This window comes from Mauremys mutica, chromosome 23 (genome assembly GCF_020497125.1).
Source record: "Mauremys mutica isolate MM-2020 ecotype Southern chromosome 23, ASM2049712v1, whole genome shotgun sequence".
NCBI lineage: Eukaryota > Metazoa > Chordata > Testudines > Geoemydidae > Mauremys > Mauremys mutica.
This window is the reverse complement of record NC_059094.1, coordinates 80,040-97,596: the sequence shown is the minus strand read 5'-3', so window position 1 is coordinate 97,596 and position 17,557 is coordinate 80,040. Positions and strand designations below refer to the sequence as shown.

Genomic DNA, 17,557 nt, shown 5'->3' with positions numbered 1-17,557 from the left:
GACATCTGTTTTCTAGTAAAATCACTAAAAGGGAAGGAGAAAACTCGAAAGAGGTTCCCCCTGGCACTCACGTACGTGAATCCGAATACTCTCTCTGTCCTCAAAGAGAGATGTGGAGAAGGAGACTTGCTGAAGCAAAGCCACAGGGGTCTCTGAGGTTTCCCTGGCCCCTGGCCCCTGGCCCCTTGCCCCTGTCCTGCCTGGCTGATGTCAGCATCTCTCTGTGAGATCACCACCTCCCCACCACCTTTGACCAATAGTCTGAGGTCCTGCAAAAGGCCTTTGTGTTGTCACTGCCACACTCCTCCCTTGCTGGGCTAATGTCCTGCCCCAGCCCAGGCACTTTGGAGGTTTAAGCTACTCCCTGTGGATCACCCCACTCAAGGAGCGTTCGTTCTAGGAAGCAAGCCGGCTAGACAGGAAAACATCAGATGCTGTTTGGATGGACAGGGTGGGTCTCAGGGGAGGGGCGGGGGGGGGGAACTGAACGCAATGCTCCAGATGTGGCCTCACCACTGCTGAATAGAGGGGAATAATCACTTCCCTCTATCTGCTTGCAATGCTCCTACTAATCCAGCCCAATATGACCAGTTACCAATTTTGAATGCAGACACAGCAATATCTGATACATTGGTTCCTGTCCATTCAGGAGGTTATTTCCCACCTATTCATAAATAATGAAGATGCTCTAAGCGGAGGGAAGAGAACTGTCCCATCCGTGCAGTTAACCCATTTCCCCGAGAGGTGGTAGCTATGTCAGTGGGGGAAGCTATGTTGGTGGGTGTGCAAGCTGTGGTATCTACATGTGTATATAAAGTTTACTCAAACCCCATTTTTAAAACCCCTGTGGCCTGGGAATAGAAAAGGAGCTCTCTGAGGCAGAGCCCGTCCTTCAAAATCCTTAAGACCACTGACTTGCCAATGCAAATGTCATGGGGGTATAGCTCAGTGGTAGAGTGTTTGACTACAAATCAAGTGGTCCTTAGTTCAAATCCAAATGTCCCAATTTCTTAAATAAAAATAATTCTGTTTCCAGTATGCTCAGGAGCTCGGCTAAATAGGGATCCCTGAAATGAATGGACGCACTCAATGTTTGCCTCTGCAAATGCACAAAAACCTAGCAAACATGTCCCCAGCTGAAATCAGTTCCAATCCGCTAAATGTCTAGGTTTGTTTTCATCAATTAAACAAAGGCCCATGAAGACACATTTGCAGGTCCTTGGCCTCCATGGGCTACAATGTGCAGAAGAACAAGAACCACATCCACTTGGGAGGCATGGACTAGTCTGTATTACATTTGGTAAGTAAGTTGCCATTGGGACTGAAAACTCTACTGGGGGTGGACAGGAGCCTGTTACAAAACTAAAATGACCGAGATTTACAAACTCCCTGTTACACATTCAATCCTCTGTTTGTGCACACGGCATCAACTGGGGCTCTAATAAATGGCAGCCTTCCTTTAACACAGATCGTTGTTCCTTGTGACTTTCAGATGCATTCGAATGGCAGCTGTTCAGAGGTCATGTGCTGCTAGTTCATGAGCAGCAGCAGAGTCTCTGTACGTTACCAACCGTAGAGCTGGGTGTGTCTGCATCCAAGTAACTGCAGAGTCAGTGTAGTACCAGACAGTTAATTGCACAGTCTCACTTTCTGGTCTCATTGATCATTTGGGTAGAAACAGCAACGGTTTGGTGGGGTTTGTTTATTTTCCCCTTCCTTTTCTCCTAAGGAATGTGTGATCTTGAGCATGTTAGTTTAAGTTCCCTGTGGGTCAGGAAAATTCCATCTCCTTGAAATAGCTGGGAAGTGACCTGTTTGTATCACCTAGAATAAAGGAGCTTTTGTAAAGCAGTTTCATCTTTAAATATGCTGGGTCTTTAGTAGGCTTGCCTGATAGTCTAGACAGGACTGACACTCCATTAGACAAAACTTAAAGAAGGGAATGACCTGGACAGTCATGGGCATGAATAAGCCGGCTGGATAATGGGGATGAGACGACCCTCACATGGTGGAGTTCGGTTCAATGGGTTTAGGGCTCAGGGAATAGAGTCCAGCAGGGGGGGTTTACACGTCTCCTCACCCCTGCGGGTGCACGAAGCCACGCCCGCTCACTCCTGGTATTGGCGGTGGCCGGTGATGTGCTCCGTGTAGATGTCTCTAGACCAGCGAATAGTGTCCGAGACCATTAGGCGTCTCATGAGCCGCGCGTAGCGACCGCCCACCCCACAGGTCCAAAGCACGCGTTCATTGCAAGGGTCCCAGGCGCCCAGGGCCCCAACAATCAGGGCGTCGGTGCAGACCTCATAGCCGTTTGACCGCAGGGTGTCCGCCAAGGGGGCATATTTTTCGAGCTTTCCCCACCCCTGGCTGGAGCACCTCGGCTGGTGCGGGGCCGTTAGCTTCCCTGTGGTGGGCTTGACTTGTTCGAAGAGACGAGTGGCACTAAACTCACTCAGTGCAGCCACCGTGGGAGGAACTAGGGATTTGGTTTAATTGGCTGCACAAGTGGAGCAATGAGAAGGACTCCGGGAACGTCAGTGCCGAGTGTGACGGGGTTTGGCTGCTCTCAGCTCTGTGCGGTGGCTCAATGAGAATCCCAGGTGCAGAAGTGGCTGGTACCCTGGGATGCAGTTAACGTGCTGCCCCTGTCTTGTTAGCGCAGGGAGAGAGGGGGCCAAGGTTTGAGCTTTCAAAGGAGGGATCGAATCTAGTGATTGGAAAACTGGTGAGCCACTGAGAGAGCCCCGTGTCTTTCGCACTTGACTCCCCACCTCAGGCTTTGTGACCTGGCCCCTGGTGCCCAGGGCTGCACGGCTGCTCAGGTTTGGCCTGGCCCTCCTGACAAGGGCGTGGCTGGGCTAAATCTGAATGAGTAGCATTGCAACCCGCTGCAGCTGCATGGGGTCGCAGCACCACTCACTCAAGTTTGGCCCGGCTGCCCCTTCCATCATCATGAGAGGACGTAGCTGGGCCAAGCCTGAGCCGTGCTGTGACCCCGTGCGCCAGGTTGCAATGCCCGGAGCAGGGAGCTGAGCCCAACAAGCCAGCCAGCCTGGTGGGACAAGAGCTGCCACTGCAGGTTGAGTGTGGTGCAGGCTTGCTCTGGGACTCCCACCCCCAGGGCCTCCCACCCGATCCACCTCCACAACTCACCACCTCCCAGAGGCAGAACCTACCTCCCCTGCTCCCAAGGGCCTCCCAACTCCTGGGGCAGGACCCAACCCCCGCTCCTGGTGCCTCTCAACTCGTGGGGGCAGGACCCACCTCTGGGGTCTTCCACCCCCTGGGGACAGGACACAACCCCCCTTCTTGGGTCCTCCTACCACCCAGGGGCAGGACCAACAGGGATGGGGAATATATTAGGGGGATAGAGGAGGGGTCCCTGGTACTAACAGGTTGGGGGACTGGGGCTCATGGGGGAGGGTGAATGTGTAAGGGGGTAGGGTAGGAGTTTCTGGGGATAATGGGGAGTTTGGGGAGTGAGGTTTAATGGGAGAGGGGGAATATATAAGGGTGCATGCGGACATCCAGGGAGGGTCCCTGGGAATGTGGGGCGGTGGGGGAGTCTGGGACTGAGGAGCTGGAGAAGGAAGCATAATGCTTGGGAAGACCTGTGGTGTCCTGTGGGGTATGTAGTTATTCGGGGGCTGCAGTACTAGGTACATTTCAACTGGGGAACCCGAAGGAGCTGTCTGGGTATTTTGGGGTGGCTACTTCAAATGACCGTAAACAAATAAAGAGTCTAAATCCCAGTTTGTCTCGACAGTACAGCTAGACTGGGCTTGATACTGTTTTTATTTATACGTGCTCATTTGAGGTAGTTTATTAATGTAAATGTAATAGAAATAAAACAACATTTTAATGGATAAAACAAAATAAATGAAAAATTCCTGAAAAATAAAATGAAAAAATATTAAAAAATAAAAATTGTTTCAGGGGGCTCTACCCACTGGTCTGAGACAGGTGAAATGGCTGCAGAAATGATGTCTGCTTCCTTCATGTTGCTCTGCTTGTGCCACTCAGTCCCGACCCAGAGCTCCCCTGCTATCCTAGTCCTGGACTCCCCACACGCAACTCTGCTGGGGCTCCTCAGTCCTGACTCTCACCTCCCTGCTATCCCAGTCCTAGCCCCCTTCCATGCCCCCCCACCTCCCCATACTTCTACTGAACTTCAGCTTCCTGGAGGTTAAATAAGTTGAGACAACTTCCCGTTTTGGTTTTAAGAAAAATGATTCTCATGCCTCTGCCTGGGCGGGGTTGGGCGGGGAAGCAGAAGCACAGAGAGGGTGCAAGGGAAGATGTTATTTTGGTCTGATCCAGTTCCAGCCTGAGGTCAGGCCAGGGTTTAGGGAGACTCCATGTGATGAACAATACAGGCCGGCACAGGCTCAAGATAAAGAGCCAGAGAGACCCATCAGGTCTATCTGGCTATGTCTACACTACCCACTAAGCCTGGACTCTGATTCCTGTTTGAGCCCAAGCCCCAATTCCAGCCACCCACACACACAGTCGGACTCGGGTGAGCAAGCAGCCGCATTCGGATGCTAGGACACGGCTTAGGCTGGGTCAGAGCCCAAGTTCTGCTGAGACTCAAGTCCAAGCATGGACACAGCTCAAGCCGCAGACCTGAGTCAGTGCAGTGTGGACGCCTTAGCACGGCTGTGAGACTTGGATCCAGCAATTGGAAACTCAGGTTTACACTGCAACATGGACACTGAAGTGCAGGCTTGGATACACCGCGTGTGCATGCTGGGGTCCCACAGCCTCCGACTTCGTGTGCAATGGAGACATATCTTCTGTGTCCAGCAGCCTCTGAACATCACACAACAGAACAATGGGCAGGAAGCACATGGGCCGGGCTGGTGCTCGGCAAAGCCATGCCGAGCACGGGAATCCCGTTTCATGGGGATTAACAATTGGAGGGATAGCTCAGTGGTTTGAGCATTGGCCTGCTAAACCCAGGGTTGTGAGTTCAATCCTTGAGGAGGCCACTTAGGGATCTAGGGCAAAAATTGGTCCTGCTAGTGAAGGTAGGGGGCTGGACTCAATGACCTTTCAAGGTCCCTTCCAGTTCTAGGAGATTGGTATATCTCCAATTATTACCTATGGGGGATTTGTTTTGGTTGTGATCAGCAGCAAAATCTGAAAATTTAAAATTCTCCCTGAAAGAAAATTCCCCCAAAATGTTGTTTCAGGTTTCTGGAAATGTTCCAGCTTTGATTTTACAGGATTTGAGAGCTGCTGTAGGAGAGCTAATTAATACCCAACTTACAAATATTCAAAATGAGAATTCCTTTTGGAGCAACCAAAATGTTTCATTGTGAAAATCTCTAAACTGGCTGAGCTGGCATTGTCAGAATCCACCTCCCTGCCCCCCAGTCCTTCCCCTGCCCCGTTCCCCCAAACAAAACTTTGGTGCTCTCACTGTGACTTTGCGGAGGGTTTGGTTCAGGACAGAGCTGGATGTGCTGACGGCCGCTAGTTCTGTTGAAGTGTTTCCATTCAGGTTGAGTCCCAAGCCCTGGGGTTTGCTAGATTCCGGCTGGGGGCACACATGGCTGCCCTGCCTGGTTTTTGGTGGCTGCTGAACTTTACAAAATGGGCAGCGCCACTCGAGGGCTTAGGGACTATGTAAAGCAATATCAGCCTGTTCCTATACACTGCCCGCAGTACGGATTCTCCTTTCTCTCCATCTCAGCCAAACCCCGGCTCTGCTCTGCTGTGGGGGAGGCTCAGCACTGATGCCGGGCGCTCTTCTCTCTGCCCAGGGTGGGCAGTCTGACCCTGGCCTCCTCCCCTTCACAGTCTCTCCACTGTACAAGCCAGAAGGCAGCTCTCCACAATGACACAGAGGGCACGTGCCCAGTGTGTGCCTGCCACGGCATAAAGCTCTGTGGTACCTGATGCCCCTGCAGTGAGTGTAGGGTGACCAGATGAGAGATATGAAATATCGGGACATGGCGGGGGGGGGGGGGTGGTCACCGGCAGAGCAAAAAAAAAAAAAGGAGCATAGCCCCGCTCCCCACCGCACCAGCTCACCTCTGCATCCCCTGAGCGGGCTGCTGCGTCCTGCTTCTCCCCCCTCCCTTCCAGCACTTGTGTCGCCATACAGCTGATTCGTGCAAGCCTGAGAGGGAGGGGGAGGAAGAGGATTGCGATGTGCTTGGGGAAGAGGTGGGGCCAGGGCAGGGATTTGGGGAGGGATCTAATGGGGCAGGGAGGGGGCAGAGTCGGGGCGGGGTGGTCACGAGCCCCCTCTGCCTGTGTTCGGTCGGGATGCGGGACAAATAAGTAAATATCGGGACAGTCCCGATAAAATCTGGACGTCTGGTCACCCTAAGCGAGTGCCACCCTCCTCCCCAGCCTGCCTTGGAGCTGGGAAGAGACACTGCAGAGTTGTCCCCTGTGGTCTGAGTAGCATCTCAGATTCCCAGGGGCAGAACGCTCCCTGCTGTGACGCCCACACCCCCACTCTTCCAGCAGCGCTGCCTGCCCCTCCCCCAGGGTGCAAGAGCCAGCTCCTCCGCAGTGCTGCTGTCTGGAGCCGCCTCTGTCTCCATAGAGGGAATGTGTCTGCAAAACCACTCGTCCCTTGTCTCTCAGCTCCTCCCCTTCCTGCTCTCATTTCCCAAGCCACAGCCTGTGTTCTCACTCCCTGCTATTCCAGCCTGCACGGGCCTCTGGCCCTGCCCAGACCGCCTACCACATGGTGCTGCGCCACCATGCCTGTGGCTGTGCTGAAACTGTCTCTCCCAGCGCCCATACCAGCGCCTGGCCCATTCTCAGCATCCCTCCCAGGAGCACCTCGAGCCTGGCTGGGTGAGGGAAGAGTGTGATCCCTGTTTACAGATGGGGAAACTGAGGCGCAGGGCAGAGCTGGAACTTTTGCCCATCTTTGATTGCTGCTAAGAGTACAGCCACCGCTGGCCTCCCATCACTTCTATGCAGCAACTCCATAGCGGAGCTGAGAATAGACTCCCGCCCCATCCAGAGCGAAGCACTAGACCCACTCCTAAGCTTCCAGAGCTAAGCACAGACCCCAGATTTCTTGACTCCCAGACCCCTGCTACGATCACTATAACCAGCCAGAACCCAGGAGTCTTGACTCACTTTCCTCTGCCCTGACCAACAAGTTTCCCATCTACCACTAACTGGCTTCCAAACCTTCACCTTAATCGCGCTGCCAGCTCTCCTGCTAATTGAATGATTTTTATCAGCCATGTGACATGTTGTGAACGGCATCTGTTTGGGTTATTGACACCCTATTTGTCAACCCCCAGACACGGCACCTGTCGCTAAGCCAAGGTCGTTAAACCTTCCATCAGCTCAAGGCAAAGAGCAGTTATTTATTTATTTATTTATTTATTTTCCAGATGATTGGGTTTTATTGCAAATTGCTTTGCAGACAGCACTGGGCTCAGCAGGAGAGATCCATTCCTCCTTCTCCAGAAAGCTCAGTGCAGAGGCTGGAGCAGGACTAGCCGGCTAAGGCAGGACGTGGGGAGAATACATGTATGGTGCGAATCATGATGCTGAGCTCCTCTCCCAGAAAGCAGAGACCCCAGAATAGCCCATAGCTTGGGACTGAGGCACTTACCTGGTATGGAGGTGGAAAAAGAGGGGGAAAATTGTTGGACACATTTTTACCAGTTCTAGCAGCATTTGAACCTGGGCAGTTCACTCACACACCACAGACTGTGGCCACTTGAGCTGAAGGGTAACTCTGTTAAATGGCTGCAGTAGTAGGCTGTTATTCTTTAGTGGACCAGCCACTAGAGGGGGAGATGACACTTGCTATCAGGGGGATTGCACAAGCATTGTGGCTGTGGTAGGGTTTCCAACCCTCCAGGATTGGCTGGAGTCTCCAGGAATTAAAGATTGATCTTCAATTAAAGATTATGTCATGTGATGAAACCTCCAGGAATAGATCCAACTAAAATTGGCGACCCTAGGCTGTGGTCTCTTGTGTCAAATGCAGACCATATTTACAGGAGGGGGACTCTATCCTGATGACTCTGAAAAATATTTGAGGGTTGTGGTGGATAATCAGCAGAACATGATCCCTCAGTGTGGCCAAAAGGGCTAATGTCATCCCGGGATTCATAAGCGAAGGTTAGGGGGCAACTTGCTCACAGTCTATGACAGGAGTTCCCAAATGTTTTGCCTGCACAATCCCATTTTAGTGAATTATTTCCTTCCGGGACCCTACACAGCATGGAGCAGACCATTTTGAAGAGCAAACAGCGTCAGCCGCACAGTGGGAACTTACACTTTTGGTGCGTGTGAGATCCCACTGTACGGAGGATGCCATTTTGTAAAGCAAAATGGCGCCCTCCCTGCATCGTGTCCTTGCATGCACCATACATGCAATCACCCTGTGCGGAGCTAAGTGGCATCCTCCGCAAACTGGGGATGGCCGTAACCCCATCTGCTGAGGGCATGACCCCATTTGGGGTCGCGACCCATGGTTTGGGAACTGCTGGTCTAGAAGTACCTAGGTGGGGAACAGAAATTTAGAAACCTCTTCAGTCTGGCAGAGCGAGGTCTGGCACCATCCCAAGGCTGGAAGTTGGAGCTTGACAAGTTCAGACTGGAATAAGGGGCAGTTTTTTAACAGTGAGGGGAATTAAGCATTGGAACAACTTCCCAAGGGTTGTGGTGGATTCTCCATCACTGACAATTTTAAAATCCCGATGGGATGTTTTCCTAAAAGCTCTGCTCTGTTCAACCAGGAGTGAAGGCGGGTCAGGTCTTTGGCCTGTTACACAGGAGGTCGGGCTAGATGGCCACACAGTCCCTTCTGGCTTTATCTCCTGCCCCATTCAGAACCAGAGAGCAGGCTGGTGGAAGGGAAGCCACCCATCAAGAAGAAACCAGAGCCCAGCCCCAGGTGTAAGAGAGGACGGGGAGTGTGGGCATTTCCCCTGCAGTAAAACTAAGAGTGCAGCGGCTGTGAGCTCCACACACAGGGAGCGGAACATGGATCTCAGGGGTTTTCTGTACAGACTAGGGGAGAACCTGAGTGCTTGAGCCATGGACCACATCCAGCTCAGGGCTCTGGCTAAGCTGGGTACTTCACATGCTCCATGTTGTGGGGCACAGGGAAGTACTTGTTGGTCCAGTCTCCAGGATGGATCAGAACCAGAGGTGGCACAGACACAAACAGCAACAGCCTCTGATTTTCCTTGTAGGTCAGATGGGGAAGTTGCTGCCCCACTCTCTCCTGGGAGCCCTGGCTAAGGAGCGGGGAGGGGAGCTGTATCTGGGATTATTAAAAGGTAAATCCCTCTCACCAGGTTTGAACCCCTTGCTGCCAGGTGCCTCCCCTCCAGGATCAAGGGAATCCCACCAGCAGAGCCCCAGCCTTTGCTGGGGAGGGGAGTGGGGGCTCCCTGGGTCACCGGAATGATTGTGCTGGACCTGGGATGCCTGTCATGCAGGATCTGGGTGTGCTGGACCCCTGCTGTTCTCTCCCAGTGCCCAGCCCACACTGCAGGGGCCTCCCCAGTTCTGCTCCATGAGGTTGCAGTGGCTGACATCTCCCAGCACAGAGCCCAGGCTCCCCAATGCCATGTGGCCTTCCCTCCACAAAGGCTGCTGCAGCTCGGGGTGGTCTTGCTGGGCCGGGCAGTGCTGTGATTTCACAGGCAGGGAGGAGGTTTCTTTTCCGTTCAGATTTGCCCCGTGGCCCAGTCCATTCCCGTGGCATATGCTCTTCTAGCCTCTGTGTGATGGTATCTGTGGGTGCGAAACACCTGGGTCCTGGCTTCCCGCGCCACACTAACAGGGCCTTTGACCACCCCCTGGAGCTGCCCAGAGCAGAGCCCACCAAATACCCAGGCCTTGGCGAACAGCTAAGCGCCATCATCCACCTTCAGCTCCATTTATGGGAGTGTGTATGTGCCATCTTGTTAAGTAACAAACAGCTGCGATGCTGGGTTTAGGGGGGTTTGGTTCCCGAGGGGTCTGTCCACTGCCTCCTTCCCTACTCTTGTGTAGCTGCTGGCTGCTATAGCTGGTGAGGAACAAGACTGCTTGTTTTTTATTAATTCGTTTAGTTCCAAAGACCAATTTGCAGCTTTGCAATCTTCATGGGAGAAAGCTGTTCTGTCTCACACCATGTGACCTTTGCCAAGTCAAAAGGTCCTTACTCTTGCCCTGCCTCAGTTTCCCCATATATCAACTAGAAGTAAATGCCTTCCTTCCTGTTCACTGGAAGTGCCAGTAGAGCTGGGCTGTGGGATGCTGTGCTGTGCAGGACCAGTGTGTATCCTGGGCGAGGGTGAAGGGCTCCCTCAATCGGTGACAGGATGCACTCTGGTCCCTGCATCCCTGCCTCCTCTGGCCCCCGTAAAGAATGGTGCCCACCCCCAGGCTATCTGGGCAACCTGGTAGCAGCCTGCTTAGCTTTTGCGCACTAGCTCTTATGGTCCAGGCCCAGACACCTCTTTCCCTAGGGTGCCAGGTCTCATGATTTTATCACAACTCTCATCATCTTTCAGGATTTTCTTAAATCTGTGATGAGATAACTGGCTCTGGGGATATGGGGAAAGCTGTGGATGTGATCTTGACTTTAGCAAAGCTTATGATACAGTCTCTCACAGTATTTTTGCCAGCAAGTTTTAAAAAGTATGGATTGGATGAATGGACTATAAGGTGGATAGAAAGCTGGCTAGATTGTTGGGCTCCACGGATAGTGATCAATGGCTCCATGTCTAGTTGACAGCCGGTATCAAGCACAGTGCCCCAGGGGTCAGTCCTGGGGCAGGTTTTGTTCAACATCTTCATTTATGATCTGGATGATGGGATGGATTGCCCCCTCAACAAGTTCGCAGATGACACTAATCTGGGGGGAGAGGTAAATATGCTGGAGGGTAGGGATAGGATACAGAGTGACCTAGACAAATTGGAGGATTGGGCCAAAAGAAACCTGATGAGGTTCAACAACGACAAGTGCAGAGTCCTGCACTTAGGAAGAAGGAATCCCATGCACTGCTACAGGCTGGGCAGGGGCGGCTCTAGCCATTTCGCCGCCCCAAGCACGGTGGTACACCGCGGGGGGCGCTCAGCCGTTCATTGGTCCCGCGGCACCGGTGGACCTCCCGCAAGACGTGCCTGTGGAGAGTCCGCTGGTCTCGCGGCTCCGGTGGACCTCCTGCGGGCGTGCCTGCGGATGCTCCACCGGAGCTGCGGGACCAGCGGACCCTCCGCAGGCACGCCTGCGGGAGGTCCACTGGAGCCGCCTGCCGCCCTCCCGGCGACCGGCAGAGCGCCCCCCTGCGGCATGCCGCCCCAAGCACGCGCTTGGCGTGCTGGGGCCTGGAGCCGCCCCTGAGGCTGGGGACCGACTGGCTAAGCAGCAGTTCTGCAGAAAAGGACCTGGGGATTACAGTGGATGAGAAGCTGGATATGAGTCAGCAGTGTGCCCTTGTTGCCAAGAAGGCCAACAGCATATTGGGCTGTATTGGTAGGAGCATTGCCAGCAGATCGAGGGATGTGATTATTCCCCTCTATTTGGCACTGGTGAGGCCACACCTGGAGTATTGCATCCAGTTTTGATCCCCATCTACAGAAGGGATGTGGACAAATTGGAGGGAGTCCAGCGGAGGGCAACAAAGATGATTAGGGGGCTGGGGCACATGACTTACGAGGAGAGGCTGAGGGAACTTGGGTTATTTAGTCTGCAGAAGAGAAGAGTGAGGAGGGCTCGAAAGAGGATGGAGCTCAGCTGTTCTCAGTGGTGGCAGATGACAGAATGAGGAGTAATGGTCTCAAGTTGCAGCGGGGGAGGTCCAGGTTGGATATTAGGAAACACTATTTCACTAGGAGGGCGGTGAAGCACTGGAATGGGTTACATAGGGATGGGGTGGAATCTCCACCCTTAGAGGTTTTTAAGGTCAGGCTTGACAAAGCTCTGGCTGGAATGATTTAGTTGGGGATTGGTCCTGCTTTGAGCAGGGGGTTGGACTAGATGACCTACTGAGGTCTCTTCCAACCCTAATAGTTTATGATTCTATAAAGCACCATCTCCTGGAGTCGTGGCATGAGAAAAGATTCTTGGCTTTCAATTTAAAAAATAACAGTACATTTCCAGCCCTCCTGGGTGCTGAGAAAAGTTTGAAAATATGCCCCACGAGGCAACAGAAAAGAGCCTGTTTATATTTTTAAAAATCTCATGATTTTCAAGCTGGTGTCGGCGTGTTTTCTGCCTGGGGGTTGGCGACAGAGACTGCAGTAGGAGATGGCTGTGTGAGGTCTGCTGGCAAGTAATCTCTGGGACAGCGTAGCTGGATGCCAGGGCGTGTGCTGGCCCAGTCTGGGCTTGGGCTGATCTCCAGGGGTGTTGCGATTGCATAGAACTCTTCTATGGTTTCCTCCCTTGTTCTCTGCCTGTACTCGCCAGCTTGCCGGGCGTGGGTACAGCCGGCACCACGGCATGTTCCGCAGCTCTGCCTGCTGCTCCATCTGCCTGTCTGTCCATCTTCCTTCTGCACCAGCTGGCTGGATGTAGGTGGGTGTCTATGGGAACGAGCAGGATTGTAGTGTAGGGGAGGGTATGTCTACATGGCAAAGACCTCCTGGCAGTGAGTCTCGGCGTCCTGGTCTGTAGCCTGGAGCTTGTGGGGCTCATGTTGCGGTGCAAGAAATAGCCATGTAGACGTTCCTGCCCAGGCTGGAGTTGAGTCCACATGGCCACATGGCTATCATAGTGCCAGCCCTGCGAGCCTCAGTCTGGACCCCCAGGCTCCGAGACTCGCTGCCATGGGGGGGGGGTTTGCCATGGAGCCATCCCCTATAGAACAGAATGGGAGGCAGCTGGGCACAGCCGCACCCTGTGAGTCCCAACGGGCTCCCAAAGGCCAGGGCTATGCTAGAAGCTTTTGCCAGCATGCTCATGTCAGCTGGGGGTGATTTTTTCATGGCATTTTTATGCCATGTAGATGCCGTGATATTGACAAAAGCTCCTTCTGGCTGGCGTAAGTTGGCTCTCCCCTAGAAGGAGGGTTTGCCCATATCCCTGAATCAGGGTAGCCAGCCTGACAACCCCCTTTGACTATAGCCTCAGCCCACCCGGGCCAGGGTTGTGGCGGTATGTAAGGAGCTGTTGGCTGCTCTACAGGATTCGCTCCTCTGCTGCTGTCGTTCACTTCCCAGACCTGGTTCCCGGTTGCGTTGCTAGCGGCAGTGTTGACAGACTCCAACCTGTTCTCTGCTGGAGCCCCTGGGAGACATGCTATGCAAATAATTCAGTCAGTAGGAGTTTTGTCTTCTACACACACTCACACTCACTGTCCCCCATATGTGTATTCCACTCCCCGCCCCCGCCCCACATGCTGTGTTTATTACATGTATAGCAGTAGCTCCCAGGAGCCCCAGTCACGGCCCAGGACCCCACTGTGCCAGGCGCTGCACAAACCCGGAACAAAGAGATCGTCCCTGCCCCAGGGAGCTGACAAGATGAGCATAAGACAAGAGACAGCCCTGGACACAGACAGATGGAGAGGACAAGGAAACAATGCAAGCACCTTGTCTAATAGACAAGCAGACACAGGGTGGGGGAAGGGGTAGAACTCACCAGCAGAGTGATGGGTTTATTTTTTGGGTGGGTTCAGTTAGGAGGGGATCAGCTAACTGGACAGAAAAGGGAAGGGAAGAGGGAGAGAGGGAGGGGGCTAAGAGGGGCAGGTGTGGAAGGAAGCTCAGGTGAAGAGACTGAGGAGGGGGAGAGTTGGAGCAGGGCAGAGCAAGCCAGAGCAGGGGTTGCAGTTTTGACTGAACGTCCCGAGGCCCCAGCTTTGTTCTACCAACTGGAGTGTCTGGCTGGCTGCTCTGCAGTTCTCCTCCAGAATCACGTGGTGCGGAGGTGGGGGAGGCACCACCAGTGTCATCCAGCCCCTGGGAGGGGATGGACTCCCCAGCACGGTTCAGGGTCCAGGGGTTTGCTGGAGGCCCCAATCCCTCCCACCCTCCATGCAGCAGTCCCTGCTCCGCCTGCTTCTGCTCCTGCCCTCTGTTGGTGAGAATCACGACTCTGGGTCCGTCTGCAGTGGAGCTGGAGGGGTAATGCCCAGTCCGGGTAGACATACATGTGCTAGCTCTGGGCAAGCCAATGTACTCAAAATCACAGTGTAGCTGCGGCAGCATGGGCAGCGGGACGGGCTAGCTGCCTAGGTATGGACTGGCAGGAGCGGCCTGAGCTGTTTTGCTGGGCAGGAGGAAACATTTTTAGTGCCCCCACTTCCCAGCCTGGGCGGCAGAGAGAAAAAAAACCCGCTGACCAGTCAGCACAGCAAAACGGGACAGCCAATCACAGCAACGCAGCACCCTCTGGAAGCTGGCGCCCAGCGTGAATGCCCAGCTCGCCCACTCTTGAACTAGCCCTGAGTCCCAAGTGGGATCGCACTCGCGTTGGCGACCCCTCCTGTGTCCCATGGGCCACAGCACCCATCGAGGTTCTCCTCCTACGTCCCATGGGTCATGGCACCCAACCAGCGGCCCTTCCTGAGTCCCACGGGCCACAGCACCCACCCAGCGGCCCCTCCTGCGTCCCACGGGCCACAGCACCCACCCAGCGACCCTTCCTGCGTCCCATGGGTCATGGCACCCACCCAGCGGCCCCTCCTGCGTCCCACGGGTCACAGCACCCACCCAGCGACCCCTCCTGCGTCCCATTGATCATGGCACCCACCCAGTGACTCTTTTTGCCCTGAGTCCACAACTGGTTGAATTTGAAAGTGATGCCCTCCCCGGGGGGGGGGTGGGGAACATCTTTCATTCCCTTTTGTTACTTCCAGCCATTCCTAGACTCGCCTCCCCGTCCTGGATTTCCTTGTTCATGGTGTATTACTGCCATAGGGCAGGATGAGGCAACCCAGTTCAGTCTCCACTGGAGCAAAACAATAGTTGTGTCAATGGAGGAGAAAGGTCTGTCACAGCAAGCTTGAGCCCCCCTTCCTGCCCCCCATCCTCTACACGCGCACAGGGAAAGCAACCACCCTCCCATCTGTCCTGGAATGCAAAGAGCAGTGTCCCTTGTTCTGTACAGAGCCTCTATTACCATAAAATCCATTCCAATTACACAGCGCTGGAAGCTATTGATGGGCCATCAGGGTGATATCGACGAGGCAGTGGGAATCCAGAATCAGCTCTTTGTCAAGGTTGCCTTTTGTTTTGCAATGCGCAGGCTTCTCTGTAATCAAACCCAGGAGCTGTAGCCACCATTGCGCACACAGGGACCCCCACAGGCCACTGCCCACCCCCCTGCACTGATAGTCACTTCTCCCAGCTGAGCTGATAGAATCATAGAATCATAGAATTCAAGATCAGAAGGGACCATTATGATCATCTAGTCTGACCTCCTGCAAGATGCAGGCCACATAAGCCGATCCACCCACTCCTGAACTAATTCTCTCCCTTGACTCTGCTGTTGAATGCTCCAAATCATGATTTAGAGACTTCAAGTAGCAGATAATCCACCAGCAAGCGACCCCTGCCCCATGCTTCGGAGGAAGGCGAAAAACCTCCAGGGCCACTGCCAATCTACCCTGGAGGAAAATTCCTTCCCGACCCCAAATATGGTGATCAGCTGAACCCCGAGCATGCGGGCAAGACTCTCTAGCCAGACCCTCTGAAAAAGGCTAACAATATCCCAACATTGACCCTTTGTACTTATTACCAGTGTGGCACGTTATTGACCTATTGAGTAAACCCGTTGTCCTATCATACCATCCCCTCCATAAACTTATCCAGCTTAATCTTAAAGTCATGGAGGTCCCTCGCCCCCACTGTTTCCCTCGGTAGGCTGTTCCAGAATTTCACTCCTCTGATGGTTAGAAACCTTCGTCTAATTTCAAGCCTAAATTTCCTAACTGACAATTTATATCCGTTTGTCCTCGTGTCCACATTAGCACTGATCTGAAATAATTCCTCTCCTTCCCTGGTATTTATCCCTCTGATATATTTAAAGAGTGCAATCATATCTCCTCTTGTCCTTCTTTTGGTTAAGGAAAACAAACCGAGCTCCTCAAGTCTCCTTTCATACGACAGGCCTTCCATTCCTCGGATCATTCTAGTGGCCCTTCTTTGTACCCGTTCCAGTTTGAATTCATCCTTCTTAAACATGGGAGACCAGAACTGCACACAATACTCCAAATGAGGTCTCACCAACGCCTTATATAACGGGACTAGCACCTCCTTATCTCTACTAGAAATACCTCGCCTAATGCATCCCAAGACCGCATTAGCTTTTTTAACGGCCACTTCACATTGCTTACTCATAGTCATCCTACGATCAACCAGGACTCCTAGGTCCTTCTCCACCTCCGTTACTTCCAACTGGTGCGTCCCCAGCTTGTAACTAAAATTCTTGTTAGTCATCCCTAAATGCATAACCTTACACTTCTCATTATTGAATTTCATCCTGTTACTAATACTCCAGTTTACAAGGTTGTCCAAGTCTCCCTGGAGGATATCCCGATCCTTTTCCGAATTGGCAATACCTCCCAACTTGGTGTCATCCGCAAACTTTATCAGCCCACTCCTACTTTTGGTTCCGAGGTCAGTGATCCTCTCTGGGCCCAGGCACTAGGGGCTAGACCCACAAAGAGACTGAGATGTTGCAGCGCCTACATCTGCTGCTCTGCTGCCTAGTGGAATCCTGAACCTGAGTGAGGCCCCCCGGTCCCCCTGTACCATGCACCCGAGTGAGGCCCCCCGGCCCCCCTGTACCATTCACCTGAGTGAGGCCCCAGGCCCCCTTGTACCATGCACCCGAGTGAGGCCCCAGGCCCCCCGTACCATGCACCCGAGTGAGGCCCCCCGGTTCCCATGTACCATGCACCCGAGTGAGGCCCCCGGTCCCCCTGTACCATGCATCCGAGTGAGGCCCCCCTGTACCATGCATCTGAGTGAGGCCCCCGGCCCCCCTGTACCATGCACCCAAGTGAGGCCCCCGGTTCCCATGTACCATGCACCCGAGTGAGGCCCCCCTGTACCATGCATCTGAGTGAGGCCCCCGGCCCCCTTGTACCATGCACCCGAGTGAGGCCCCACGGTCCCCCTGTACCATGCACCCGAGTGAGGCCCCACGGTCCCCCTGTACCATGCACCCGAGTGAGGCCCCAGGCCCCCCTGTACCATGCACCGACAGTTAGGGATGTCCACAGTGCACAACTGCCACCGCTGTAGCAGAGAGGCTCAGAACTCAGGTCAGCTGACTCAGGCCTGTGCTGTGGGGCTACAAATAGCAGTGTCAATGTTCCCACTTGGGCTGAAGCCCGTGGTCTGAGACCTACCCCTTCGGCAGGTTTCCTAGGCCTGTAGCATGAGCCTGAGTCAGCGGGCCTGGGCTCTGAAACTCACCACAGTGGGGTTTGTTTTGTAGGCACCTAAGAAGGGGCTTCACAGAAGCCAGCACGCTGTGGGGGGTGAGGCCTAAGGAGAGAGGTCCCCCACCCACCAAAGGGGTTTAGTGCCTAGCTCTGCTCTGCTCAGGATTCACAGCCATGGACCTTTGCCTGGAGCTGGGTGCTGAGGCCAGTGTAGGGCAAGGACACCC

The 17,557-nt window shown here is 53.8% G+C and overlaps 1 non-coding gene across 1 annotated transcript; it reads left to right on the top strand.

The window, feature by feature from the left end:
• Positions 1-933: 933 nt before the first annotated feature.
• On the top strand, positions 934-1,006 carry TRNAC-ACA. Its single transcript has one exon. It is a non-coding gene; the product is annotated as a tRNA-Cys (tRNA).
• Positions 1,007-17,557: the final 16,551 nt, after the last annotated feature.